The following is an 11,749-nucleotide window of genomic DNA, read 5'->3' as shown; positions in this document are numbered from 1 at the left end:
CGTGTTTATAGTACAGCTACGTAATCTCAAGATACTTGGAAAGTTCACATAGTGACAAAGTACAAATAAACAGCAAAACTGGGTGCTTTTGGGAGATTAAATTCAACTTCCTGTAGCTAATAAAGCAAGGCCAAGCTGGAGCAGGAAGAAAAATTTTTGAAAAACCAGAAATATTGCTCAAACAATACTTAAATACTGAACTTACCATTTATGCAAGCAGTACAAATGGCTGCTTGTAAAACCACTTAAGCAAATCTACTGGTTGCATATAGTTGCCATACACTGATCCACACCATACTGTCCAACTTCAAAACTAACAGAGCTTTGCTACAAATATATGCTGAAAGGTACAGAATCCATATTCTTAATCCATTTTCCATATTCAAGAGATTCACAGATGACAGACCACCTTCAAGTATTTCACTTAGGTGTAGCTCCTTGTTTTCAGCCACCTGAACACTAAAATGGGTTGCTCACAGAGCTGGGTAATCTCCATCTTTGGACATAGTCAAAGTGGAGCTGGCCCTGCACAACCTGCTCTACCTGATGCTGCTCTGAGTGATTCTTCTCCCTGGTCTTAAAACATTGAGAGCAGACACAGTTAAAGGATAAGGAGTTTTATCTCAGTATTTAATAAGGATCCTTATGGTGCACCACTTCAAGGTGGGATGCTGCAATTCACATACACAATAGATCACATATACAATTTACAGACCTTACAAAGGAGCTTATCTACCAAGGATGCCCAAAAGGGAGGCCTGGATGGATGGTGTGATATTCTCCCATCCGAGGAATTCCCCCTGGATGGGCCAATTCTCTGGTTTACAGGATATGTTCTAGGGAGGACCTTGGTTTCCCAAGCTGGTGTAGGGTTTTCTTCAGGATATTTGGTCCCCTGGCCTAACAGAATACCAGGACTATGTTAAGTTATCAGACTTAAAGAATTACAATTATGCATGCTAAAAATACCAAGGATACACAAAAGTCAGATAAAAGGTATATAAAAGAAAAGGTTAAAAATCATCTTTGCATAATGAGTAGGGACACTTAACTAATCAATCTCAACAGGTCCCTTGCAACCTCAACCAATCTAATTAAAGGAAGGGCTCTCAGACACCAAATCCAGAACAGTGGAAACTTCAGTGTTTCACTGAGTCCTAAACATGCTAATAACCTCTTCCCCCCTCCCTTTGGTTTTTTTTGAACTAGAACTTTTAGACACAAGTATAACAACCCTAGTGAGATCAGTCTTTATATTTGAGATGCCTACTGTAATGGTAGTTTTATCTTAATTTATGACCCTAAAATGACCCTGACTTGCATTACAGTATATTTGAAAGTATATTTTTCTAAAAAGCTCCATGTTGGGAGAAAAACTCCCAAAATAAATAAAAAACATGAGGGAAATGGTTCCTTTTACATTTCCATTTTTAGCACTAAGCTTGATATGACCTTGAATTTCCCATGTTATAATCAGACACAAGCACATTTACTGATGAGATTTTACTCGTTATTGTGGAGGACAACTCATGTACTTTTGTAGTCTGATTTTACTCTTATAGTTTTCTAGATGCATTTTTTTTTTTTTTAATCCTCAAAACTGATGCATTCCACACATACAAAAATACCCCAGACTTAAGAGTACTCTCTCCATGTATATATTCAGCCTGGGTTCTATCTAGGATATTAAGGTTAATTTTTGTAAAAAATGTGTTCTAGATGAAGTATTAACCTAAAGAAGAATCATGACATGACAGTGCTTTAGGTCAACTGACTTACACTGACAGAAATATTTCAGAGCATATGTAACCTCTGATTTTATTTTTTCCTTTGGTACATGTTAGGCAGACAATGAAACAAGCATTCTTCTCAATAGTGAGGTTTCCCCATGATGAAGGAGCAAGCATAATTATGGCTTCAAGAAAATTAAAACTAAAGAAACATTTCCATGTGAAATAGTATGCAGAGCAAAATAAGTTGTCTGTAGGTACTGGTAAAATTCTGGTGCAGTTCAAAGAATATTTTTAATTTCACTACAAACTGATAGCTGAGCTGAAGAATGAGACAAGTTCCTTAATGTTCAGTTCAGCTGTAGGAGTTTCTTAGCTTTTCATGTAAATAACCAATACAAGGAAAAGACTTAAAGGTTGAAAAATGTAAAGAACTCCCCCAATTCTTCTCCATTTGAATATCACTAATGCATGACTTAGCTTTATAAGTCAGTAACTTTGGTCTGATTTTAAAATGTTATTTAAAAGTCCATGGAAAGCTCTGTTACCCATCCCTGTTCACCAATAAGCAAAGGTCATTTGCCAAGGATAGCTAATCATCCAAAAGTCAAAAGCAGTAAGAAGCATTTAGTTATTCTCTTGAAATATTTTGAAACTCAAGTGTCTCAAGTAGAAGAGGTTCGTAGATCAGCAATTCAGAACTCAGTTTAATAGCTGATAGCCTATTTCTATTTATGTAACCATAACATTTTTGGCACACTAATAGCAAACAACCTACAGCTTTCTCCCTCTGCCTTGGTGTGTTCAACTTTAGATATCTGAAGGGTTCAAGTTTGGTTCTTAGTAAGAGTGGCTAATTTTGCAAACTAAGAGGTAACTGTGTAAGTAACTTAAAATACTCAAAGTAGGAAACCAATACATACAACTATGCATAAATTATCACCACTCTGTACTTTTTGAAAGCACTTTTTGAAGTTACTTTTCCAGACACTCTTATTGCCCAGTAACCCAGTAAACCATTTTGTACTACAAAATTAACACAACTCAAAGTATAAACCCATTAGTCTTATGGTCTACTACAAAGCAAATAAGATAGGCAGTAAAAATATTCTTTTCATGGAGGCTGTCTCTATGCAGGAAACTTATTCATCTGCATTAAGAACAAAACACTTCTGATACTATCAAAAACAGGATGCTGGGAGAATAGAACGTAATATTTTGGACATGTGTCTGGGGATATTCACTTTCATTTGAAGAACTTACATGAAAGCAGAAAACAGAAGGGCTGAGATTGTTTATAAAATGTGTCTGAGGCTCAAGTTTTGACACAGGCTGGAATAGTCATAGGCAATATAGTCAAGGCATCAACAAATCAGCCATGCCTCACCTAACCAAGGCTACCTAAACTCATTATCAGGCACCAGAGTGAAGGCACCATCAGGAACACTGATATGAATCAGAGAACTCAGCTCCATGAGTCACATCAGCACCTGCATCTGAGGGTTTTACTGGAATTCAAATCAGGAGTTATTCAAAGATCACTTCTGGAATTAACCATGAGAGACTTTAGCACCAGCATGACAATGACCTAATGCACTATTATTAAAAAAATGTAGAGCTTCAACCTGTCAGTTACACTTGGGAAATATCTGAATACTAGATTATGGTCGGCCTGCATAATTAAAAGATGAAGAGAAAGCTGATAAAAAGAACTGCTTTCTCTCTCACACACACCCCATCTTGGTCCAACTGACCATTTTTATCTGCTAGTTTCACTTTGAAATTTAGGTGGTTTGGATCCCTCAAAGTCTATTTCCACTCTTTAAATATTTTCTGCAGACACTGGATATATTGCACAATTCATTCCTTTCTCAATTGCTCACGTTCTCTAATATACTAGAAAAAGGGAAAGCATTAAGTGCATTTGAAAACTGACTTACCTAGAAACCAGCAAAAAGTCTTGCTATCTTAAGCAACACAAGGGTAGCAAAGTGAAGCCTCAAGCTGTCACTTTTCTTTGCAGTTATAGGATGGAATGAAACCAACTGTCTGTAATTGTTATTTCACAGTTTTTGTCAGTTGGTATCAAACCTAGAGAAGCCCACCCCAGCTGGCTATATATTTCCCTATAACTCCTTCCCTCCAAGTATCCTCATTTGCCTCATTATTCTCCTTTTGGGTAAGGACACCAAGAAGATGCACTCAGCACTCCAGGCTCTGGTGGGGGAGTGTGATCACTAAGATGTTATTGTTGGAACTTTTGCAGGAATAACTTGCCTTTTCCCCACTCTCTTTAACTTTTGCCTCCTACCACTCTGCTGTTGCTGGCATCAGCCAACATTTCCCTGAGCAAAGCCTTGGGCACTCTCTGGCAGAACTTCTTGGGCAAAGGTCTGAGCTTAATCTGTTGCAACAGGCTGAAAATTCTGTAGTAACTTGATTTAAATATATCTCTACTTTTCACAATTAATAATTCATCCTAACAGAAATATACCAAACATTTCAGAAATCACTGAAAAACCCAAGAAAGGCACCTCTTCCTAACTTCTGTGTTTCAACTCCTTAGACTTTTCTCATTCCAATTAGAAGAGACATTTCTAATCCCTATTCCACACAAGCTAGTCCATGGTTGTAGAAATTTAAGCTTAGCTCAGAAACATCATCTTTATCTAAGAATCAGAGCAAACCCTCACACTTTATCTGTGCAAACCTCTCAAGCAAAGCCCAACTGAGAAACACACACAAGACCCAGAAGCAAGATGGCTAATATTAAGTGCTAATCCTGAAAGTCCAAGCACCAAAAATAAATTCAAAATACTTCTGAATAGTCCATTTCTCTCACCTCATGAGTTCTGGTATTGTTCCCATTTTACTTACAGTCTGATACTGAAAATAAGAGTTTGGAATGAGGGACTTTTAGAAAAATAGAATGAAAAAGACCCAAATACCATGAAATATGTTTCTTATGCCAGTGACACTTCTAGAAGTGGAATTATGAAAATTAATATTTAACTGAAACTAAAGTCAGGCAATTATTATTTAAAAAAATAACTATTCAAATTTTTTAAAAACTATACTGGGTTTCAGAATACTGTAACTCAGTATGAGAAATTTTTTACAATTGTAACTTTTTCAAATTCTTGAAAGAAAAAAAAGGCAAGCCAGAACCATCATCCTCATTACCTAAATTTACCAGATACAGTGCAACTCTTACTTTTAATGGCCATTTAATTGATGCAGTGCTAAAGTAAACTTCAACTAGAGAGACCATTTAAAATACATGCAGAAAGAAGAGTGAAGGATACCCCAAGATTAAAATTACAGCAGTGGCCCAAAAGACCTTCATTGTGAAGGAATATTAAAATGATTGTTATTAGTGCCTAGTGAGAAATCTGTCATTTCCCTCTTCTAATAATGTGCATACAGGTCATAGAGTTTCCACTGAGACATTCAAATCACAAGGTAACTTGTCCAACTTGTAATAACAGAGTTCTTAAAAAAAAAAATCCTAACATTAAGATCTCACATTAAAACATTCTATTCAGACAACTTAAATGCTAAGGTTCTATTCCATAAATTACATGCATCAACCATTTTCATTCTATTCCTCCTGGATTTAGTATTAAATAAGGAAAAAAATTACAAAATTATGACAATTAGCAAATAAACCCTCTATTAGCACACTTTTGCTTTCCAAAGCATCACTGAAAGACATGTCCATTATTGCAGTTTCCAAGGCTATTTCTACAGGCTCTCCTAAGTGTGGCTTTTTGTACAATAGTAAGTCACTAATTATGCTTTTAGGGCAGTATTTTAGGTTCAGAGCTGAGCATGTTAAAACAGGGTGTAGGAAAACAGGTGTTGTGGGCTTCATGCAAGTCTGTCTGTATTAAGGCCCCTCTAAGAGGATAACATCACCTTGAATACCTTGGACACTGAAACCCTGTGAAGGTAAAGAAGTAGGACAGTAAAATGTAACCATGTTCTACTAATGATCTTTTTACTTACTTCTCCATCTTCATCCCATATCTTTTTTGCATAATACCAGATGCACAATGAAAGGATCACATGCAATTTCAATATCACGTGCAATATTCCTGCATAGGGAAAAAAAGAATTCAATTATACAGAAAATTAATCTCAGATGCACAGAATGGTTGAGGTAGGAAGGGACTTCTGAAGATCATTCAGTTCCATTGTCCTGTAAAAGCAGCATCAATAGAGTAGGCTGTCCAGGGCCTTGTCTGGCTGGGTTTTGCCCATCTCCAAGGCTGCACAGTCCACAGATTTGAGATTTTGCTTCACTCAGCTAAACTCAGCTGCACTTGGCACAAATTGAGATTTAAGATGCCTAGAATTCATCATTTTGATCTGCTAAATTCAAAGTTCTGACAATGGAACAACTTCCCAACCATGGTCTGAGGAGTAAGTACTGAAGAGGAAAGGGAAATTTCTCTTACTGTGGCTACTAAATCCATCAGTTAAAGTAGGAATTATGTGAGTTTATAGGTCCAACTTTTTTTTTTTGCTGTGAAGGCTCAGCCTGAGACAAGAGCATTCACACAGGTTATTGAATAAGTTAATATCTTCAGGTTGTTTTGAGGTTATCAAGCAAATAAATGCTCTGAACAAACCCAAATGATTTAAAAACAGTCATAAATAATTCTTTGTTATTTGGGTAGTGTGTGGGGAGTTTTTAGTTTTTTTGTTTTCTGAAAATAAAACATTACATATGGGATTAAGATCTGCTCATAGCAACAGTTCCCACAAATACAGAAAGTAGTTGTGTCATCCCCTGTGTTCTGTCCCTACACATTGGGTGGAAAATTTGGAAAAGAAATCTCTTGAACCTGAATAATCAGTGCATTGGGTGGAGCACTCACTTTGCAGCACTGAATATTCACCTCTGGAACCGAGTTCAAATCCAAGTCAAACTGATGTAACAGAAAATTCTCCAAACAGAGCATTAATAACAAAACATCTTGTCAGAAATCAGCTTCAGAAAGATAATGCCTACAGCAAATTATTTTTTTAATTTATTAGCTGTTGAATCTTATGGTCAGGGTGTTATAGAGCTGTGGTCTCAAAGATAAATCCTTAATATTTTGTTGTGCCTTTCAAGATTGCAACTGTTAAATTAGATACTAAGTTGGTTGAAACTTTAGGTCTTTGTTTAGATCTCTGAAGGATTTATCAACTTCAAATTCAACTTCACAAGGAAAAATAGGAAGCACTAAGAATAAATATTCAATCCGGAATTCTGGAAGACCAGTTTTCAGGGCACAGAAAAATACACCTGTAGCTCGTCCTTTTCTGATCGTAATAACTCTCCCCATCTGGAGAAACCAGTTTGGAGTGAGACAGAGAAATTCCAAAAGGCAGGAAGGTACAGAAGTGCTGCTGGATTTTCTGGATCCAAGCAGTATCAGCAGTGTGATGTTTTTGGAGTGGTGGTGTTCTGTGTATGTTTGATTTTGGCAGGAAAAACGAATTTTAGAAATCCTGCTGAACTCCCAATCTGAACTGCAAAACCACAGGTTCTCAACAGGTAGCTGTACTCTTGAATCTTAACCTGTGATTAAATATGCCTTTCATATTTAACTTAATAGTAGTAAATTGTTTGGTTTACTTTTGCTAATAACAATAATGCAAAAGTCATCATGAGACTGCTTCAGAGCACATTCAGGTGCAGATGTATTCTGAACAGCAGGCCAGGTGACCTCCCTGAGCGCTAAATTTCTCAAAGTATCACTACAGAAACATACATTGAGACAGATAAAAGACAATTATGCAACATTTAGTCTCTAACTACAGCCTTGAATAAAGCACACGGGCGCCTGTGAGACAATACAAAGTGAGCCAGTGACTTCAGTGTAGCAGGTGACACAGAGATGTATTTCCAAACCCCCAGGCACAACGAGTCCAAAACAAGTTGCCTTAAACTCCAAAATTAACATGTTAGAGGAGTTTCATCAAAACTACACTGCCCCCTCAGTGATATTTGGTGCCCCTCTTCTGAAATTTAAAGATAAGAAAGCTCTGCTATCAAAAAAGACTTGGGGCATCATTGTTTATATTTGGCCTACAGGATGAAGAAATGAAGTATTAATTTGAACCATATATAGGGCAATGCTCTAGAAGCAGATGACAGAACCCAGTTTCTCCCTACTGTCCACTGTAAGGATTTCCATTACAATTATTAAGAAGTGGCTTAAAAAACTTTGCCCCTTTCATCCACCTCATGAAGGTTTTTGGTTTGTTTTTTTTTTTTTTTCTTGTCATTTGAAGCAGGAAAGAAAAACTGGAAGTGAATATTTTTTGACAAACCTTTGTGATAAAATCAAGCACAAGGCAAAGTGTTGCTGCAGGCGAATTCACAGAAGCATGTTGTCCCTCTGATTAATATTAAATTTGGCTCTAAGGAAAAGTACTCACCTGACCAATTGATTTTCTATGAGAGGGAGCAGTAAAAACTTGGGAAGGAAATGCTTCAATTTATGAATAAGTATTTTTGAAGAAGTATTTTAGAAATATATGTATTTTCTTAGGAAAAGAAAATTTCAGCTCAGACCCTGAAAGAAAAGGCAGAGAGTTCTTCAATAAGCCTCAGGCTTATTCTGCCAGCAAAGCTTTACATTTCATATTCCTTACTCTGACTTTTGCTAGCTGTCCTCTGAGATAATACAGCAGCAGGTCACAGTCTGATGATTTCAATTCCATGGAGGATTTGGATAGGATGCTTCTTCTTAAATGCACCATTTGATATTTATATTGGTGTAAAAGCCTTTAGAGTTCACAGTAGAATCACAAAAGGCTTTTTTTTTAATGCACCAATTTTCCAATAAATGTGAAGCAGCACTAATGAATGAAATAATTAATTTTAAGCCTCATTTCAATAATCTCTGTTCTGGAAAAATCTTCCATTATACATTCCATTCCTGACTAGGAGGACAATGAGGAATCAGAGAATTTTCAGAAGCTGCAGAAATAGGTTTTTAAAATTAATTACTATTCACATTTTTTTCAAAAATTGTTACTGGTAATTTACACTGCCTGTGGGGTTATTCTGTCAGTGTCAAAGCTTTGATGCTTGACAAAAAGAGATGCAGAACATGCAAGCATGTGAAATTATACCTGACATTTTCAAGTTATGGAGAATCCCTATGTTACTATTTTGTTTTTCTTAGTTTTATTTGAAACATGCATTTTGAAAATAGTGCCTGTCAAGACAAGATTCACAGTGTTCTCAGAAAGTGTTATTTTACCCTGTCAAGAGACCCCTCTTAATAAATACTGTCCAATGATTTAAACTACTTAGTACACCAGAGAGAGCAGGCAGTCTGACAGCTCCTGAAATCACAGTCAGGAACAGAGTTTAACTGTTTGAAGCTCTGGGAATCATATTTTAATGGCCTGAATCTATCTGCCCCCTTCTTTTTGTCAGTACATACTCTCAATGAATCTACAAATACATCATTAAATGCTTCCATGTGCGAAGTCACAGATTAAAACACATTTCTCTCTATGGAAAACAACTTGTCTTCTTGGGCTACAATAATATCCCTAAATGCACTGTGGAAACAGACTGGAAAAAACTTGAGATAACAGGAACTGCTGTTATCTGAATGAAAACAGGATAAAGTCCCAAGGAATATATGCTTGCTCTGATCACTAATATATCCAAAGGGTAGGACAAACCAAGATGTTATAAAGGGTATTTTTTATGTCCATCAAAATTTATTCTGAGCTACATATGCTCCAAGATCTTCAATCTGACTCAACCATTCTGGATGCTATTGCTTCCTCATTTGCATTAGTTCAGTCTTTTGTGCATCTGCTAATTAATGAATTATAATTAATTAAATACATTATACTGTTAAATATGTGCTGGGAAATGCAAACATACAACTGAGAAGAGAATTTGGCACAGTTAAAAACATATCAGTGAAGTTTCCCAATGTCAATCATATCTATTAATAATTGAAAAACTTTAAAACACTTCAGCACTACTTTTGCTATTCATATTTCACTAAAACAGCAGTGAGGACTCTGTAGGATTCAGGCTTATTTCAAAAGAAATACAGCAGGATAAACAGCTGGACTTAAAGGAACTTTGGTCCTAAAATATGATCAGCTGTGGTTAGTTATATGTTTCTGATTTCTATGACCCCCTCTCAACAAAGTCAAATACTAAATGAACAAATAAACTTCATTTTACAATGAATTCTTGCCAAGAACCCTTGTTACCTAAGGTTTAATCGTGGTGGGTAAATTTTAAAAATCACCTAGCAAAGAAATGAAAGCTTTAAACTCAAAATTACATCTGCATAACTTTGTAATTAAAAGTTATTTAGCAGCAAAACAATCTACATTTCAAAATAGACAGAAGGAGTGGTAAGAGTTTAAAAAAATATAATCAGAGTATTTTATTACAAAATTAACCAACACTAGGCTGCTCCAAGTTTACTATTGAAGCATCAATAATTACAAAACTCAAATATCACAAACTGGATGGAGAGGAAGAAACTAAATATGTTGTGTGACTTCCAGTGAAACTAAAAACCTCAGAGCACTGCTCTCACTGTACTTTCAAAAGCAACAGATTTTAATGCAGCCACTGATTGACAAAAGAATTTCCCAAGTAAGGCAAAACATCTAGCTGGTGATTTATAACAACAGTAGGAAGTGCACTTGGAATTGGGGCTGCTCCCAGAATTTTTTTGCAAGTATAGCACAATTGATACAATTGACTTATATGGGTGAGTATATAACAAACACAGCATTCTGCAACTCTGTGAAGTGAGAGCAAAGAGCTGACTTAAATAATTTTAAAACTTCTGGAAAGATTCATTAATACCTTAAAATACACAAAATTGCCTACAAGAGTAGTTACCATTTCTACCAGGAACTAAGCTATTTCTCATGGCCATGAGATTCTGCCAGGGATTCATCTCTTTGATTACAATTTACTTTCTGGTTTTCATTTTTCACGCTTTCCATGGTAAATGCGATTAGCTTAGCTCTATGACTAAAGAGTATTTTCCCCTTTATATTATTTATATTTTATGTTCCTTATAATCATACCCAGCTTGTCTTTGTTTTTGGAAACCATGAGCAAAAACATTCTCATGCATAATCTGGAAGCTTTGATAAATAATATTCAGCTGATATGCAGATCTTCCTCATCTCTCTTACATTTGTTCCCAATATCACTACATCCAGCAATCCTTAGGGATCAGAGCCCTAGTGACTGCACAGTGAATAAAATCATTTGCTAATATTAAAAAAAAAAAAAACGTTCAAGCATGAAACAGAAATTAAATAGAAAGAATACCAGAAATAGCACCTATTCAGTTTCCTAGTAGTTGAAGCCTGCACATGAGATACTACAGATAAAATGTAGGAAGATAAAGGAATAAAGGCCATCCTTTTATTCTATGATCACAATGACTTATCAAAATGAATATGTAGCACCCACTCACCAATATTTATGATGTGCTAATAAAGCAAAAAAGTAATGGCAATAAAAGTTTAAACAGAGTATTTTTGAAAGGTTCCTCAGGACAGCTAATTACAAAGGATCCTACAAAAAGGACAGGATTTGTAAGGACAATAGGATTTGTAAGGTATTTTAAAATATCTCCTTTTAATTCTTGTATTAAACAGAACACTTGTTTGGTTTGTGGTTGATTGTAAGGATTTCTCCCCTGAGATTCAGAGTGATTTCATCACTCATCAGCCAAAAGATGCATCAGAACTGTTATAATGGAATTAACTTCCTCCAAGACAGAAGTTTAAAACAGAAGGAGGGAGTTCACAATTCACTTTCGAGAAAGAAGAAACAGTAATAACATTTAACTAATTTAATTTTGATATCAAGTTATATAAGAGTTTTATAATGAAATAATACAGGAGAAATCTACGCTTGAAACTAAGATAAAATCTATTACTTGACAGATTATACAGGATTTATAAAGACATCACAGAAATATGACATTATTCTTTTTAATGAATAGTCC

This window comes from Oenanthe melanoleuca, chromosome 7 (assembly GCF_029582105.1).
Source record: "Oenanthe melanoleuca isolate GR-GAL-2019-014 chromosome 7, OMel1.0, whole genome shotgun sequence".
NCBI lineage: Eukaryota > Metazoa > Chordata > Aves > Passeriformes > Muscicapidae > Oenanthe > Oenanthe melanoleuca.
The sequence above is the reverse complement of the archived record's forward strand: the minus strand, read 5'-3'. Positions refer to the sequence as shown.